Genomic DNA, 14,572 nt, shown 5'->3' with positions numbered 1-14,572 from the left:
CAATAAGGAGAATAACGTATTTTCCGGACTATGAGGTGCATCTAAAATCGCCAATTTAGCCAGAAATTTGGACCTCATACTGGAAAATACAGTGGATACGACGGAAAATACATACAGTATTTATACTAATACTTCGTAATGCATGCAGTATTTATAGGTGCGGTTCCTACACAAGGTTTCACGGTATACTACCGTATTTGTGCAATGACTGATCAATCAAAAAACATGGCACACCAAAACCGCAAAACTTTGTATCAATGGGAATCGAATCCGGGCCGCGGCAATGAGAGCATACTAGACCACAGATGACATACTAAATCGCATTCGATTTTTTTTTTTCATCTCGAGATCAACCGTTATTTTACTCAAGGTGCCAGAAACTAATATTAGAGAAAGGATGAGACAGAAAGTCGTCGTGAAAGAAATAAATACAAATTCCGATTTATCGTCAGATACACCAAAGAGTTGTTTACCTCATTGTGATTTATTTTTTTTAATTTGCGTTTGTTTACATCTCTTGGGACGACTTTGTTTTCGCCATTCTCTAATCTAATGACTTTTCATATTTCATCTGTATCAGTAGTGACATAGTGGTTAGGTTTCAGTGCTCTTACCACCACAACCCAGGCTCAATTCCTGTTGCATACTCTCTGTTGTAATTTTTGTCAGCAACATTTTTCGACAATTCAATAATAGCACTAATATACACCCTAAGTCAGGGATCGGCAACCCAAATTAGTGAAAGAGCTAAAATTAACCAAGAAACTAAATAGACATGTCTGGAGTCGCAAAAAAATGTATACCCTTGAATAAACCTATTTTTTATTTAAAAACGAAAAGTGGTTTCATACTTAAGATATTCAGTTGAAATTTAATAACGTTTTTTCAAAGCTTTGGAAAACAAGAGGAATGTTTGTGTCGTATTTGTAACACAGAAAACCACAAAATGATTAAAAATATACATATTTTATCCCCCATCTCTTTCCATTTTTAACAGCTCCGGGGAGCTACTAGGGCAGCCGGGTGCCCTAAAAACTGCCACCAATAATACTGCATTTAAAAAAAGTGGGAAGTCAGATTTCTCACTTGGATGGTACCAGATCTCACCCCAAAGAGTCCATGCGAATGTAAATAGCAAAGATGGCTGACCGCGAAAAGTTGTTCTTTATTTTGCTTATTAAAGACATTTGGCTAAAATTGTGGAGTAAAAAAGGCGGCTCAGGTCAATAGCACACAGATATATTTTATAATTGACTAAACTCACGCGCAGTGGTTAGCGCGTGTGCGGCACAGTTCTAAGGTCCTGGGAACCTCCTGTGTGGGTTCAAATCCAGCTACCGGACTTCCTGTGCGGAGTTTGTATGTTCTCCCCGTGCTTGCGTGGGTTTCCTCCGGGCACTCCGGTTTCCTCCCACATTCCAAAGACATGCATTTCAGGTGGATTGGCCGGTCCAAATTGTCCCTAGGTGTGAATGAGCGAGCGAGTTGTCTGTCCCTGTGTGCCCTGCGATTGGCTGGCAACCAGTTCAGGGTGTCCCCTGCCCACTGCTCGATGATTGCTAGGATGGGCTCCAGCCCCCCCGCGACCCTACTGAGGATAAGCGGCGCAGCTAATGAGATGAGAGATGAGATGTTTTACCATTTACTGTGTGTTTGTCCAAGGACATCGCCATTTTATCATTTGACCTCACATTGAAGCAACTCTATAAAGTCAGGGTACATATTTTCTCCTCCGACTTCCCACCTTAAGTGTTACTTTAGTGATATTTCCCTAGTCAGAGGTTGGAGAATTTACACATCCCACGTTTCTGGAATGTAACATTAGTGTGGTAGCTCCTACTGTAGTCTTGATTCCATGCATCTTATAATCCAGTGCGTCTTACAATGCGGGAAAAAACGGTAGTTTGTGTCCAGGGCATCTCTCAATTTTAAACATTGAGTTTATGTGAAAGTGAGTGGTGGTATCCTCCACCTGGGGCCGTGTCAGACGTATCACATTTGTGCACATCACTCTCATCAAGTCAGCTAATATGGCTCTTCCAATTCCAAGCCAAACCAGGAAGTATGCACGGGAAACAGCCGGAGCCTGCATCCGCTTGCTCGCCCTGTGCCAGGTGCATCCTGGGAAACAGCCATGTGTGACCGGCGACAATCCATCGACACCTCGAGGTTTCATGGGATTGGAATATTTGACATAAAGTTGACTTCGTAGGGATAATTGACAAAAAGTTACATCATAAAAAATGAATTTTAATAGAAATGAATAACCCCTAGCAAAAAGTATGGAGTCGCCAGTCTTGGACAAGTATTCAATCTGACATTGTATTCTGTTGAACAAACTGTTGAAAAGTATAAAAAAATAACATCCTTCGGAGCTGCACGAATTTCTGAAGTTGGTTACAAGGCTTTAATGCCAGGACCTTAACTTGGCCTTTTGCAAGGCTTTGATGCTAGATCCTTAGCTTGGCCTAGTGTACTTTCTATGAAGTCACTATCTTTGATTTTTGCATTTCGGAGATGGAATATGAGCTTGCTTTGTCCACTCCACGCATCGGCCCGGTATAGCAGTACCTCCGGGAACGGTGCATTCGCAATGATCGCAGCAAGGCTTTAGGGCTAGGACCTTAGCTTGGCCTTTTGGTTGAGAGTAAGTGTCCCGGCTCCTAGGCTTTGTAGCGTATAATGAACTGACCGATAACGGATAATGGATAATGAATAACGAAGATAGATCAATAACCCTTAAAAACCCCAAAACCCCCCCCCTTCATTAAAAGTGCAACTCCTTGGCATTCAGAAAATAAATGCATAACAAACGATTGTGGTCAGTACATGTTACTATTATAGCCCAAGTACCGGGAAAGAAATGCGGAATCATGACAAACAAAGAAGTAACCATCAACACATATAACTAGTATTTAGTTGCACCAACTTTGGCTTGCATGACATCTTGTAATCTCTGAGGCATGGAGTTGATGAGTGAAAAACCATATTCTTCATCAATATGGTGCCAACTCTTTGATTGCAATTGCCGGATCGTCTTTGCAGGTTGGATCCTCGCTATTGACAATGTTTTTTAATTTCCACCACTGGTTTTCAATTGGGTTAAGATCTGGGCTATTTGCAGGCCATTGCATTGACTGGATGTGTCTTTCTCCAAGCAATGTTTCCCCATTTTTTGCTCTGGCATGGGGCATTGTCATCTTGGAATACAAGTTCATCATTCCCAAACTTTTTTTCAATTGAGGGAATAAGAAAGCTGTCCAAAATGTCAATGTCAACTTGTGCATTTTTTGCAGATTTGACCACAGTCATCTCCCCGGTGCCTTTGCCTGACATGCAGCCCCATGTCATTAAAGACTGTGGGAATTCTGTTTTCTCTAGGCAGTCCTCTTTGTAAATCTCACCGGAATCCCCCACCTTCAAAACAAAATTCCAGCATCATCACCTTGTCCAATGCAGATTTGTGACTCACCACTGAAGATCTATGCCATCCAGTCTTCCCGAGTCCATGATTACTTCACTTGTGTTTAAGAGTCATCGATGGTTTCCTTTAAGCTTTCCTCTATGAAAATTCCATTTTCTTTGGACAATTTTGCACAGTCCTGTCACATACATTGACTCCAACTTCCATTTTCTCTTCATTTCTCTTGTTAATTCATCATCTGGCATTTGGTTGTTTGTCTTGATGCCTACATCTCTTCCTAGGCCTACCAGGAGCCTTGACTTTAACAACCTTCCCATGCTGTTTGTACTTTGTCCAAATCTACGATACAGCTGACTGAACAGCCTACATCTTTGGCAACCATACGAGTAGAGTTACCTTCTTCAAGAAGTTTGACGATCCTGTCTTTGGTCTCGAGACATCTCTCTTGTTGAAGCCATTATTCTTGCCAATCCACTTGGTCCAGGAGCCCTCAAAGGTGTGATAACTGCACTGTTTTAAACTACTGACTGATGAGCATACTTAACCTAAGCCAGGTGCCCAATTAACGAAAGAAAATCGACAGGGTGTTTATTTTCTTCTCAAAATGCACTGATTCCATATTTTTCCCCCTGTTCTTGATCTCTAAGAGTAGCATTTACTGACAACCACAAAGTTCTTTTTATTCATTTCTTTTACTGTTATGCCAAGAAGTTACACTTTTAATAAACATTATATTTCCATGCTTTTTATTGGAGTTTGTCCTACGGAATAAAATGTCAGAGTACTTGTCCAAGACTGATGATTCCATACTTTTTGCTAGGGGTTGAATAACAAAATTGTTGATTTTGTTGTAAAGAACCTACAGTATGTACTGTATTACTGTTGCAATCAATGGTAAAGTTTAGCTTAAGTTATACCTTAGAATCTGCTTTAACTTGGAATTTAAACTTTAAAGGGGCATGGTGTATTATTTAGTGCCTCATTGTGGTAAAAAAAAAAAAATTTGGTGAAAAAAGCCCTATTGATTTGAATAATTAACACAAACATTATTAGTACTAGTAAAAGTTATGTTAAAAGAAAGGGAAATTCACGTTTTTACTATTGTAATAGTAGTTTGTAGCTCTTTGAGATGACTTGTGATAAGAGCTATACAAATAAACTTGACTTGGGGGGTAAGAAAAATTGAATGAATGTGAAAATTATGATACATTTGTGTACGTTTAACTGAACACACCATCATAAGCACACGCTCCAGATGAAGACTTTTGGGGGTTTTGCGATTAATAATTTGTCATCATTTGAAGTATCCTAGACAAAGAGGCCCATAAAAGCCGGACAATTGTGTAGAGGGAAAAAGGGGAACTTGGCGCGTGTGTCATGGCGAGCGTGCGTGCTATTGTTTGCCACTTTCTCCATCAATTGAGCCGCCGATATTGCACCAAACAATTAGCAGCTCCGATCGCTATCACGCTCCAAACAATTGTGTTTACGCGCCGCTAAGGAAATGTGGTCATTTGGAGGAGCGTGATCGGTCTCTATTTGTGCCGGTCCCTTCATTCCGCTGGACTTTATGTACTGCAAGATAATATGTAGTGCTTAATGTTCAATGTTTGTAAATACAGCAGGAAGTAACTATTTTAGAAAAGCATGTATGTTATTACTATATTGTTACTATGTTATTACCAGTTTTTAATCATTAGAAGTAGGGTTAACATCGGCTCAGTCAACTACTAAAACATCTGCATGTTTAGGGGAACTGACTGATTTACATCTATAAATTGTAGACTGCCTTTCAATTATGTATTTAAATACACTGATCTTGGCAATGGCTTTATGGTGTAAGAAATTCCATTTCCTAAAAATTTACAATGACCTATTACTGGACACCTATTTTCAGGCTATTCACATGATCTCAGGGGAGGCTACCAGGTGCCCGAGGGTACCATATCGGTGTTCCGAGTATACACTGTATGACAAAAATAAAAAAAAAATAAAATAAACATTACACCTATGAGGTAAACTTCTAAGTTTAAAAAATGAAAGTCCTATTTAACCCAATTATTCAGAAATTTTGTCACGGTTGCCATGGCGAACAATTGGCCCCGCCCGTGTGGCGCCAGCTGCAGCTTGTTGACGGATTGGCTCCCTGTCAGTATTTAAACTCTGTCCGATCAGACCCTTTTTGTCGGTCCGCCTGCGAATTTCTGTTTTTACACGGCAAGCCCTTTTTCGCCTGTCCTGTTTTTTTGCTCCTGCTAGTCTCCCGTTACAATCTGTTTTGAGCTAGACCACGTCTGCTCTCCCGTCCCTAATTATGACCTGTTTTGATCTGGACCACGTCTGTTCTCGCGACCCGAATAACTATCCGTTTTTTCATCTCGACCACGTCTGCTCTCCTCTCCTGGCTTTCCACTTGTTTCTGATCCCGATCACGTTTTTGCTCTTCTATCCCGGCTACCGACCCGTTTTTTCTCCTCCCGACACCGCCATCGCTCGCCGCAAAAGTGCCACTTCCGCGTTCAGAGCGATATGCTCCCCGCGACCAGCGATCACCGGATGGTTTGTGCACTCCTTTCTCTTCATCCCAATAAAACTGAGAAATGTTAAGCGAGTGTGTCCTGTCTCTGTTCTGGTCCTGACAAATTAGTGTTTTTGCTTGCGTGTGCGCGAGTTCATGCTGTTGTAAAGATAGCAGTGATGTCATTTTTGAATACGAGGTGGGAAAAATAAATACATGTAAACAAACCTTTTATTGTGAAAAGATGTAGTGAAAACTCCAATGGTTTTACATTGTATTTAGGAATAGACACGACTAATCCATCATGTCATTATAAACTGTTGGAATATTGAATCGTCAATTCTTTATTGCACGTAACTTGAGGTAGTCTTTTAAGCACTTGTAATCATAACACACTTGATACTTTTTACACATAACTTTATTCATACCAAATGTGTACGGAAAATAACACTATGACATAAACTTAATCGGTCATAAATTGCATCTATCAGGATTCGAGGGAAACGTATTGTAATAAACTAAAAATCAACGTGTCCCATTGGTAAATGTTTTACTCATTCTAGGTGTTATCAGTAAAGTATTTTTTTTATTTCGACACATTTAGGTAAAATAACCCCCCCCAAAAAACTCATTTTTGTTTTTGAAAACTATTTGGATATGGTAGAATAAGAAAATGACTTGACTATCTTGCAATGGGACCAGATTTTTTTCCCCCTTTGTTACATTGTTAGTAATTAAAATTTAATTGAATTGACTTCAGTATTGGCTTTAGTATTATTCCTATATACTGTAGTGGTAGGTGTCACGACCAGCACGAAGGGTAGACCCAATCGCGCAACGTTTACTCACAATTTTGAGATACAGGGGAAAGGCAGCGCCCGCGATCCGGTGCTCGCTGGACGCGGGAAAAAAACGGAACGGGAAAAAAAACGGTCGATAGCCGGGACAGGAGGGCAAAACGTGGTCGGGATCAAAAACGGGTGGTAAGCTGTAGCATTTTACTTAGATTTTATTTAAGAAAAAAGAAAATCCACATTTCGATGAATCAGGGAGTTATAATTCCCAAAGCTGCTTGAAACATTGGGTCGGTCAGTCGGTCGCTCTCTCGAGAGCGTTCTCCATCCGGGCAGCGGTGTTGTGCAATGCTCTGCCCCCTGAGATTCAATCTGCGACCTCAGTTTGAATCTAGGCTTAAAGCACACTTCTATTCTATAGCATATGAATAACCTATATTTCACGTTGACAATATCTGTGTATTATTTGTTATTGCAACATCCATTGCAGCCTGGTCATCCTGGAAGGGGGATGACCTCATGTGCGGTCCCTTCTCAAGATTTCTTCATTTTCCTCATGTTGAGGTTTTTGAGTTTTTCCCTACCCTTATGTAGCTTTTAGATCATGGGATGGTGTAAAAATAGTCTGTAATAATAGTCTGTGCAATATCCTGTGCAGCCCTTTGAGACTTCTTGTGATTAAGGGCTATACAAATAAATATGACTTGACTTCTTCCCATTAAAATTAACCACTACGAAACCCTACCTTAATTTTCTGCATGGCCCATAATTAATGTCCGACATTGATATATAATCATTGCACAAATAGACATTTCATAATGCCCTGTTCAGGATACAACTGTCCTCCTGGGCGCAACCCTTAGGGGGCGATGACGCTTCATAGGTAAATGAGAGAGAGCACTGTAGGTGTCATTTTTTAAGCACAATTGTTGAGAAATATGGCAACAATTTCAAGTGTTAACAAGCACTTCACCCAAATTTAAGCATTTTTTAATCCTTAAGAACTGTATTTCAAGCAAACCCTGATATTCACATGAGAATGTGTAAGACCACTATTGCCACTCTCTGCATAGTCCTCACAATGTCAAAGAGACGTGGGTAAACGGCAGGAGTAACTGTTAGCCAATTAGAATGCAGAACAGAATGCATGTTGAAAATCTGCGAAAAAGCGAACCCCAAAATATAAAACTGTGGTATTGCAATAGATTACTGTACTGGGAGTCAAAACTGTAAAATTTTCTGCCAAACCCAGAAGACATATTCCAAACTGCGGGTAATTTTTTTTGACATAGTGCACCTCATTTTTCTAGTGCTGCTCTCAGCATTGACTCATGGGCTGTATTAATTCTGTGGGCAAGCCTAATCCAGCCTGTGTTTCTATTATCTGACACCCTTGATATTAGCACCCCAACACAAATTGCTGCACAACACGAACCACGGTGGCAGGATGGCACATTTTTATTCGCTGGACTGGAGCGGGAATTGAAGATGGCGCACCTGCGCTGCTGATGGCCAATAAGAGTTGTCCTCGCTCCAAATTTCCTCCTCGACTTCCTTCCTAAACGCATCTCGCGCCCGTTCTTTGTTCTCTGGCGGCCGCCGCGACCCCTCAGGTTAGCGTTCCCTCGGCACATGCACGCCATCGGCATGTCCACCCCGAGCTGACGTGACCTTGCGGGTCCTGGGAAAGGGAAGGCTTTGCCGAGTAGCTCGTGTGACAAATCTGTCATCGGCGCCGGTATTGTTTGTATTATTACTGTAGTCAGGGTTTATCATCATCGTCATGGCTGCACAGGGGAGAAAATGACCAAGCTTTGGTGAGTAACTGAATACATACAACAGCGTTATGTGATAAGGATACGAAAATATGTAAGGGAATCCTGTTAAAGTTACAGAAAATAAGATGTAATCAAATTACAGGTATATTTTTAAAAGGATTATTCTGCAGGATTTATTTAAAAGCATTTTGAAGTTGCACCCTACAGATGACAATAGTGAAGTCCAATGTGTGTTAGGTTTAACTCTTTTTACTCATTCACAATAGCTTTGTTTACATTTTTTACATCCGGTCATGCCTCTCTCTGCCGCCTCATTCATTCCACACACACGCAGCGCACTCACAGAATCCCCTCGCCCCCCTCCACTCACGGATCTGCCCAAGGTGCCAGACGACAAAACATGATTATATGACCAAAAACATCACAAAACTAACAGAAAAGTGTTATGTACTGTAATTAAAGTGTAACAAATGAGACAATATCAAAAAACAAGTGAAACAAATAACATGAAATGAAATACAATTTTATGCCTGGGTGCATGTGCCCTCTTCCACAGCATCAATTCATTCACTTCATGCACCCATTCACATGCATCTTACATTTATAAATACATAATGGACTCATAGATGAAATGTGTCTCTCATAATTTCAATTACTGACACTAGAGAGAGAGATGACAAGTCCCAGAGAGTGTTGAAAATTTAGATAGTGAACACTTGTTTTTAAAACTATATAGGTGTAACGGGTGTAATATTTGTTTTGTTAAAATTCCTGCTGAAATATGTTGTATAGTTTTTGTGTAAGTGTCCTGCGATGATGAGTCCAATAGTGCCACCTGCTGGTATGGGGTAAGGTTTCGTTTGGCTTTTGATCTTGTGACCGGAAAGCGGATGCCGTTGGCAGTCCACAGCGTGCTGCTAACGTTAAGGCACAATATTTTGGTGCTCCGAAAAAAGTTAATTTTCAACATTAAAACCACAGCTGACAAATCTCTCAACATGCACATTAATGTGATTTATGTTGTCAAGCTGTTTGGATTTATTTTTGTTTTGTTCTGTCGCCATTTATTTTAGTTTTGCCGGACGTTGCATGTTGTGCTAAAATGCTAATTCCCCTTATGGTGTTGAAAGCCAGCAGAGGAGCTAACGTGTTGTGTGTGACTCATTCATTTGCAGGTAAATTGTACCCGTTTTTATACTGGTTATTGTTGTTATTTCTATTTTCTCATATAGATAAAAAGGACGATGTTGGTTGAAATTCAGTTTAAAGAAAAATATGTTGAATTCATTGTAAACGTTAAAAAAACACTATACGATCTCCTGTTAAAAGTATTTTGTTAAAATGGATGTAAAAATGTATTGTGATAGTTGATGTTCTAAAATTTATTTTATGTAAACTGAAAAGAAAGCTATTTGATATGTTTAGGGCAGTCCACAGTGTGCTGCTAACGTGTTGAAAGCCAGGAGAGGAGCTAACCACGTGTTGTGCGTGACTCATTCATTTGCAGCAACTGAAATAAAAACCTCATCATCCAGTCCAGCGTGAATGTGGATCTTTGGTGGGACGAGTAGACCGCGGTTACATAGGGCTCTTGATGTGCTCTTAATGTGAACTAAAACAAAGCATATCTTATTTGCCGTTAAAAAAAGAATGTTTTATTTACATGGTTAAAATATGAGCCCCTTTGTTGTTGGACTACAGGCAACTACCTTATCTTGGTTTTATCTATTTGTTTTATTGTTCATTTATTTTGTAGTAATTTTATTTATATTTCGTTTATTCAGTCCTTTTTTTAGCATATTTGGTATCGGAGTAATCTCAATTTCATCAAAAGTAATCAAGTTACATTACTGCAATGTTATGGTATTGAGATTACATTGTGTTACAATTTTAAACAGGTAATCATATCTGTTGGCCTGGGGAGGGATGGGCGCCACCAAGCTGTACTTGTCCAAGACACACCCAGGAAATAGTGCTCCTACTACCCTAGTGGTTAAAGGATCCAGCCAACCAACCAACCAGTAACTGTATCGGAAAACATTTTTAAAATAACCTTCCCAACCTCGAATATGACAATCACTGTTAGTTGTGTTTTGCTATTTTGCATCCAGTAGCAGCAGTGAGCTTGATTTAGATTTTAACGTATGGTGAGCAGACAAAAGTTAAAATAATTTATAAAAGAATAAAAACATGATAGACCCATCTTTTACTTCTAGATTTCATCGGAACATCTAAGGAGAGAAAATTTATTGTAGATGTTTGATGATTCAGGCAGCTATAATCTATAACAATGATGATGATGTCTCCTACATACAGTGGCCTGCGAAACATTGCTGCTCTTTGTTGTTGCCCTGGCTGAGCATTGCGGGTTTTTTATCACCCAGAGTGACTCAGTTAAAACTTTAGGTGTCATATTTGACTCCAATCTGTCTTTTCAAACACACGTGAAGAAAATTACTAGAACCGCTTTCTTCCATCTTCGCAACATTGCTAAAATTCGTCCTATGCTGTCTCCGTCGGATGCGGAGATTATGATTCACGCGTTTGTTACTTCCCATCTCGATTACTGTAATGCACTACTCTCCGGTCTTCCGAAGTCCTGTCTTCAGCTAGTACAAAATGCTGCAGCGAGGCTTTTAACTAAGACGAGAAAGTTTGATCACATGACCCCGATTTTAGCTAACCTGCATTGGCTCCCTGTTCGCTTAAGATGTGATTTTAAGGATCTTTTTCTATTATACAAAATCATGCATGGACTTGCTCCCTCATATCTTTCAGATTTAATTTACCCCTTTGTTCCGGCCCGGATCCTTCCCCCTGAAAGCGCTGATCTACTGGTGATCCCAAGAACCAAGAAGAGTCCCGCAGGTTCCAGAGCATTCTCCAACCGGGCACCGGTGCTGTGGAATGCTCTTCCCCCTGAGGTGCGATCTGCAACCTCAGTGGAAATGTTTAAATCTAAGCTTAAAAAACACTTCTACTCTATAACATATGAATAACCTGTATTTTTTGTTGACAATGTCTGTGTATTATTTGTTATTGCAACATCTGTTGCAGCCTGGTCATCGTGAAAGGGGGTTTACCACATGTGCGGTCCCTTCTCAAGGTTTCTTCATTTTCCTTATGTTGAGTTTTTTTTAGTTTTTTCTTGCCCTCATGTTGGTTTCAGATCAGGGGATGGTGTAATAATAGTCTGTAATAATAGTCTGTGCAATAACCTGTGCAGCTCTTTGAGACTCTATGGGATTAAGCGCTATTCAAATAAAAATGACTTGAATTGACTTTCTGGTCGGTCAGCCTTGCGTTTATCCGCCAAGGCTCGTTGAGTGGTCCCATTGGTGGCTCTCCTGTGTTTTTTTTGTTTTTTTTTTGGTGCCAGCTAGCGCCTTTTTTTGCTGCTCACCTTTTGGTTTACCATTACTGCATCCACCAGCAACATAAGGCTTTGGCATACTCCACAAAATAAATACAGTATTTTCGCTACCATAGGGCACACAGATTTAAAAGGAAAAGTGTCTGTAGCTGGTTCTTTTCTGTATTTAACACATACACAGGGCCGCCGCACGATAGGGTGCGGGGGGCCTCTGCTGCGGTTGCCTTACAAAAACACAGACAAGCATACAAGTGTGTATTTAAAAATACAGCGGTAGCAAACACTATGGGTGCAGAAAACTGACCACGAAATACCAGATATAGAAAAGAATATACCTTAGTTGTCATTGTTACAAAATGGGTTGGGCAGCACGGCGGCGCAGTGGTTAGCGCAAGTGCGGCACAGGTCTTGGGAACCTCCTGTGTGGGTTCAAATCCAGCTCCCGGACTTCCTGTGTGGAGTTTGTATGTTCTCCCTGTGCTTGCGTGGGTCTCCGCCGGGCACTCCGGTTTCCTCCCACATTCCAAAGACATGCATTTCAGGTGGATTGGCCGGTCCAAATTGTCCCTAGGTGTGAATGAGCGAGCGAGTTGTCTGTCCCTGTGTGCCCTGCGATTGGCTGGCAACCGGTTCAGGGTGTTCCCTGCCCACTGCCCGATGATTGCTGGGATGGGCTCCAGCACCCCAGCGACGCTACTGAGGATAAGCGGTGCAGCTAGTGAGATGAGATGAGACAAAATGGGTTGAACATATTGTGACAACGAAATTGGACGTGGCACTCCAGTTCATATTTAACAGTGAGGATAAAAGAAAACAAAGAAGATAAAAGTTATAATTCACACAATATTTACACAAGAAGTGTAGGCATGTAGGATGTTACTCTGGGAAGCTGTGCCGAAGAGAGTATATAGAGTATATACCTTCTCAATATGTATGCAACTTGGTGTGATTCAGGCTAAAGTTTTGCACAGGGCTCATTGGACTAAACATAGAACGTCAATAAATTTTAAGGATGTTAACTCAAACTGTGAACGGTGCAATCTATCTCCAGCCAATAACACCCACATGTTCTGGTCATGTCCATCCCTGCATAGTTCCCGGGAGGAGATCTTCCAAACAATTTCAAAAATATATGGGTCACTTTTTAAACCAGACTGTAGGATAGCTTTATCTGGAACATCTTAAAGTACTTTAAAACTACTCAAAACCATACAAGACATCATCGCCTTTTTAACCCTACTGTGATGGAATCGGCACCACCTTCCCACACTATGGGGATTAAATCTTCCCTACAATGTTTATACCTGGAAAATAGATACGTACTTTGAGATGATGTGAATATATTCTACAAAAGATGGTTTAGTTTTTTTTTAGCTATGTTAGAATTTCCCAGATACTCCGGATGGATTAAGTAACCCGGTGGAATCTCCTGATGACTGTTCCAACCTCCTCATTGGACTCTTAACTTTACTGCCTCATGTGTATGGTGCTGTGTAAGGTTTTTTATTGACCTATTGATATATTTTCTTCCTTTTTTCTTATGTATGGGAAGCCAGTCTATTTACGTTATCTCCTCTTTTTGGGGTTTGACGAGGTTTTCTCGGTTCCTTTTTCCTTTACTTGCTGTTGTCTGTGTATTGGGTTCCTTTGTTCTTTTTTATATTAGACTGACCCTGGATGCTGTACTCCTATTGTATAAGCTCAAATATTTCTGTACTTGTATCCTTGGTGATCTAAAATCCAAGAAAAAGAAAGAAAACAAAATACAGAAACTGAGTTTGGCTGTGGCTTATTTATTTGCTTATTTAATTGATAGCAAAGTAAAGGAAAGGATGAAAACTTTGTTTTTCAGCTTCTTCCGCCTGTGAACCATTGATTCAATCATCTTCAATTCTCTCGTGGCTGCTCTGTTTCCTTATTCTTCTGCGTAGTGTAGTAATTAACACACCATCCTGGCCAAAAACAATGTAGAGAAATGTGAGATTTTGGACTCAATTAATATTTGGAGGGACAACCCTCTTCAGCCTCCGGTAGCACCATACATTTTATTGTCTGTTATGCTACGGCGTTAGCATCCATGAGTACATCCGCAAACAATGGGACCATTGCGTGTAACGTCACGTGTTCTTTTCTGCGCATGCGAGACACTTATGGAGTACAAACAGGAGACGCTTAAAAGTCACAGGAGATCGTATATAAGTTGGAAATGGGAAGAATCTCACAAAAACGTCAGATTTCACCCAAAATCAGAAGCAGTGACACTCACACTTCTCTCAAGCTGCCTCATCTACGTCCTCAGCTACATCCGCTGCCTTACATGACACACATGGCGCACCACACAGCACATTTTAAAGAAAATCTGAGACTTATGTGTGCGCCTTATAGTCTTGAAAAACGGTAACAAAATTTCACTTTAAACACTTGTATCCTCTTCGACGAATCAACACGTAAAGCAATACGGCGACTGGCTTTTTAGGGTGCTGGTGTTGACATCAAAGCTCAGGATGATTAAGTGTCATGATTACATATTCAAGGCACCTGTGACTGCCCAATTGGCGCCAACAGCTCTGAGAGCTGATAGGCTAATAGACTCTTTTTAAACCCCCGGCTTACAAGAGATCCCTGTCAGATCGTTGCAAACCGATGCTCCCAGCTCGGCAAGCTCTCACTTTCAGAAACTTTTCC

General features: G+C 40.7%; 1 pseudogene; it reads left to right on the top strand.

Moving 5' to 3' along the window:
• Nucleotides 1-2,418: 2,418 nt before the first annotated feature.
• Nucleotides 2,419-2,593, top strand: LOC148360670 (U2 spliceosomal RNA; annotated as a pseudogene).
• The last annotated feature ends 11,979 nt before the right edge of the window (nt 2,594-14,572 follow it).

The sequence above is a fragment of the Urocampus carinirostris genome, chromosome 8, assembly GCF_059441175.1.
Source record: "Urocampus carinirostris isolate Australia breed hairy pipefish chromosome 8, RoL_Ucar_1.0, whole genome shotgun sequence".
In the NCBI taxonomy this organism is placed as follows: domain Eukaryota; kingdom Metazoa; phylum Chordata; class Actinopteri; order Syngnathiformes; family Syngnathidae; genus Urocampus; species Urocampus carinirostris.
Note: the sequence above shows the minus strand (reverse complement) of the source record. Positions and strands in the feature narration are given on the sequence as shown.